This window comes from Ixodes scapularis, unplaced genomic scaffold, assembly GCF_016920785.2.
Source record: "Ixodes scapularis isolate PalLabHiFi unplaced genomic scaffold, ASM1692078v2 PGA_scaffold13__105_contigs__length_92229423, whole genome shotgun sequence".
Classification (NCBI taxonomy): domain Eukaryota; kingdom Metazoa; phylum Arthropoda; class Arachnida; order Ixodida; family Ixodidae; genus Ixodes; species Ixodes scapularis.
The window spans coordinates 44908309-44913194 of NW_024609839.1; positions in this window are offsets into that span (position 1 = coordinate 44908309).

The window sequence follows — 4886 nt, forward strand, 5'->3', positions numbered from 1 at the left end:
CTCAGTTGAAAAGGGAACACAAGAAGGGTATAGCCAGCAGTCCATTTAATACTTCGGTAATTAAAGTCCCCCATCAAAACGATAGGCGAGTCTGGAAACCGTACAATAAATCGGTTGATAGAATCGTGCAACAGACTTGAAAACATTGAATTATTCGTTGGAGGGGCAGTAAGAAACACCAAATATCCATTTTTTTTTGTAATTTAAACACACACACACCCAACTGATCTCAAGAGCACAGGCAATCGAAAACTGCTTCTTTAGTTTTAGTATTCTTTGCTTTTTGTGTGTGCGTAAGTTATAGTTTTCCTAGTCGTTATGTGCTTTATAAAATGCATTATTTTTGCTACTAATTCTGTGAATACCTTTGCTTATTTTAATTACTATGTGAGTCATTCACGCTGCGAATCTGTCTGTGTGGGGCCTTCTGGTTTGTCAAGCTGTCAATCTGACAGATTTTCTTTGTAGGCATCCAGCATAATGAACTTCCTTGATACAAAAAAACTTAATTATAATATACCGCTTCTTAATATGACGAGCCGGCAAGGAGACTGAAATTGTAGTATGGTAAACAGCCTGTAAATATCTCACGAAATTGCCAATAATACTTTTATAGCAAAGATCATACTACTATCTTTGAATATACTTCTTGGGAAAAATTATCGTTATTAGGAATGCCTTCGAAGAAAAAATATTGCTTAAAGGGTAACTGCAAAGAAAAAAAAAGTTTTTTTTTAAATAGCCTAATTGGGACAAGCATGTCAAAAAACAATTTTTCCACGAGAAAAAACATTTTTTACAGCAATATTTATTGCGTGAGACTCATTTTAGTTTGCGGCTATTTCGTCCGTTTTAAATCGCGCGCCAGAAAGTTGTGATTATGTGACGTCAATCCCAAAAGGTTCTCATTGGCTAAGAGTTTGATTGACAGCTTAGATCTTGGTTGTTAAACCTTTGTTATATGTTGAAATTTCCTTTTGAGCGGCATATTTTTACGTTTAAAGAATAACCCATGTGATGAAAGTTATTATTCTTTACAAAAGGTTTACAAGACGGGCACTTCCGTTTGGATTCATACAAACAAAAGCTTCGCCATTCTTTCATGGCCGCCGAAGTCTCTGCTCCCGCCTGTCTCGCCTACCTCGACTAATCGTTTCGCCGAAGTGATCAGTGTTTCGTCGTTTCGTGCTGACCCAGGTGCTTGAGTGAGACTTCTTGAAGTGAAATAGTGTGTGTTTAGCAGCTGTCGCAGGTGTTAGTGATAGGAAGCGACGCGGGGTTTTGGCTTTCATAGCGCGGTTCTTTCGTTTTCCTCCTTGCTTGCTTAGCGTGTTTTTTTTGGGGGGGGGGGGGGGGGGTTTGTTTGTTTGTTTGTTTGTTTGCGCGTGCAAATGCTGACTTTTCGGAGATGTCAGATGCGTGATCCCGACAGTGAGCCTTCCAGCAGCAATCGGGCGTTCGCGTAGCGACCAACGTGTCTAGTTACGTTCTCGTCATATCGCTGTGGAGTCTGGAGGCCGTCGAGATTCGCCCCGTGTGCACCTAACATCCGCGACTAGACAGAAAATAAAAAAAGCACTACGTCCACTACGTAAAAATGGTCTCAGTTCATGCATCTGTAGGCAGGTACGAAATCGTGCCCAAATTTATTCACACCGCACGATGCAACACGTCGCTGTGCAAACGCAGTCCAACACGAAGCATAAAAACGGCAGATTTAGGACAACAATTCGGAGTCCATTGTTCAATTAAAACGAACGCCCGCAGTTTTTTACTCACGGTATGCGTCGGGAAACTTCCACATTTTGAAACAGAACGAGGCAGATTTACTTTTAAAAACGCTCCCAGCGTCCTCCCGGACCAGTTTGACTGGATCAGCTGCCGACGACGGGACTTAACTGGTTGAACGTCAACCCCACAACAACCAATTTGCGCTCCGTGTTAGCACCGCATTACACACACCAAGAACGTTTCAGCTCTGTCGCATCGCCGTGTTGCACCAAACAGAACGAGATCGCCGAAACCAACGCAGCGCTGTCGTGAACCTTGGCTTGTGGTTGCGCACTCGTGGATTCTGTGACTCCCTTCGCTTTCAAAGCGCGCACGACGATTACGAACGATACTTTCCGTCCTCCGGGAACATCACAGGGGCACTTCTCCGGTCACGTCTTCGCCCTTGTCTTCGCTACATGTGCTCGCAAACCGCGTCAATGGCGTAGTTGCCAGATCTTGCCGGAAGTTGAGACGCTGCGTCGTTCAACTCCGCAACGCAAGGAGAGTGAGGGGCGGGGCGTACTCCTCTTCCGCAGGGGTCGAAAGAGCGGGAGTTTCAAATGTGGAGAGGTTCTGACTCTACTAAATTACGTCCTGTGGCGTAAATATTAATAAAAAAATCATTTTTTTCGCGGAACATTTGTTTTGTGACATGCTTGTCCCAATTAGGCTGTCTAAAAAAAAACTTTTTTTTCTTTGCAGTTACCCTTTAAGGCCCTAGGCTTTCTCAATTCACACTCCGGGGGGGGGGGGGGGGGGGGGGGGGGTCACAGTTTTCAGCGGTTTGCGTGTTGAACTGTCGAGAAACACAACACTTCTCGACTCATATCGAAATCCAAGAATAGAGACCAAGATACCGTTTTGAAGTGAACTTGGTAGGACATACTGAAACGGATAACATGTTGGCACCGCGCGCGGCTGTATCAAGATGCTATTTTCGCTGCGACAAGGCCTCGTTGCCATGGTAGAACTAGTTTAGATCGCAAAAATAAGCTCCTATTATTACGATGTTTTCCAGTTGAATCTATCTGGCTTCGGAGGGTGAGCGGAAACTTGAGTGTTCTGACCCGAGATATCAAATAGTTAAGGGCAAAGTAATCCGTGTAAAGTAGTGAAAGTAATGAAGGTGTTTCCCTCGCAATTACCGCAAATCTTTACTAAAGGGACTGAATCATTTGAGTTCCTCGATGTTTGTTTGTTTTTTTAACTGAGAGGTTTGGTTTATAGAAATTTAAAGTTGATACTTGAAAAATATATATTTATGCGCCTTAGGGAAAGCCCTGTTGAAATAACACCGAAAGTTTATTACACCCAAACGAAACAAAGGCTATGCCTTTTACACCAAACTGTCCAGCCTGCCCGAGTTCTAGCGAGCTGGAAATCTATATGTTGGCATATTTCTCCAATTTCTTCCTCTCAGATTTAGTTTAAGGTAAAAAAAAGTTAGGCAGGGGCGCAAATAAAATATTTTACGTAGCAGCTCACTGACAAGTATCTAATTGAGAGATTTTATATTTACTATGTAGTAGGTTTGAATAATTAGGTGAGTATAGCTAGATGTTTTTTTTTGTTTCTTTTTACTGTTTGCAGAGGAACTTGAAGATGAAGACGCTTACTCCGCTTGCGTGCTAACTGGTCGTCGGCTGGACCCGTTACGAGAATGAAGTGAGGCTGGCTGACAACATAATTTCAATTGAAATTCTTAGAAGTCTCCAAAGTTCCCCAGAAAAGAACGTTCTCCTCTTAAAGTATTTTGACCGCAATGCGGATTGTATTTCTAATAGCTAGGGGTGAAACCCTCAGAAGTTTATATGAAGACTGTGTCTACCTCTGTTCTTGGCTTAAAGGGGATCTTTATTTGTTTATTTGAACGCCTCCATCGCCTAAATAGGCATTGCATTGGGGGGCGGGGGCACAGACACCAAATTGTACACTAAAACAGAAAGTAAAAGAGACCGACGCAATAAGATGTACACAACGACGATAAGACGTAACCTTAAACCTTTTAAGAAAAAAAAAAAAAAAAACAGCTCGAGGAGTATTTTTGATCAGGAAGTTTTCCCGCCGCACTTCGCTGTTTACCGTAAGGATCGGAATGGCAACCGGGGGGGGGGGGGGGGGGGGGGGCAGGAGGGGAGGGAGGAGGGAGGGGGAGGGGGGAGTGTTCTGCTGAGTCATGAAAGTTTAAAAAGCTGCTTCGTTCAAATCCCCGGCTTAATGTGCGAATTCCTTTGGTGTCGGGTCTCCCTTGCTAATGGTGACTATCTTACTGTGGTTTTATTCTATAGACCATTCCACTTAGGGCTCTCTGGGCGGCACCATTTTGTTCGACAGCAGCGCCCTCTCCATACATCCGGGAAAATCAGCGGGTTCGGCGGGGTAAAACGAGAGAGAGGGCACGCGTTCGACTCCTCTAGCAGACGACAAAACGGGAGGTTGCCATTCTCCATCTTTGGGCTGTATCGGCGGGCTGTACGGAACATCGAACTCTCGCTCGTGGCTGCCGTTGTGAAGTGGTTCGCGTTCTTAGAATAGTTATGGCTGCTCCAAAATCAGCCTAGAGCTCTCTGTTGTTCTACTTCGGTAAATGATCAACTGACATATCGTTTTTCCGTTACTTAAATAGCAGCTGAGTCAGCCGGCAGTACCACCCTCAACTACTGCGTGTATTGCGGCAGGAGAGCACGTTTTTATTTATTATTTCAGACATCCACTCATGGTCGCTAAAGGCCTACACCAGTACTAACTTTGTATAGTAAAAAAGGTACAGCCACCGGATTTATTTTTCACCGGAGAGACCGGCCAGTTTGACATAGTTTTCCCTTTTTTTTTTCTTATTTGCACGCAGATAACAGCGTCATTGGACTCTGTTAGTCTTTTTTATCTAGCATGGTAATACACGATAACTGGCATACCAAAATCTGCGCATCTGCGCTTGAAATTCCCAGAATGACGCGATTTTAAACAGAGTTTGTACGCCAGCCGGATGCTAGGTACTGCCCACTTGGCGGAGCAGACGACATTTTGGCGAGAGGGGGAGAACATTTTTTTTCTCTTTTTACCCTCTCTGCTATGACCCTAATGGAACGGTCTATAGATCACCGTCAAGCAAT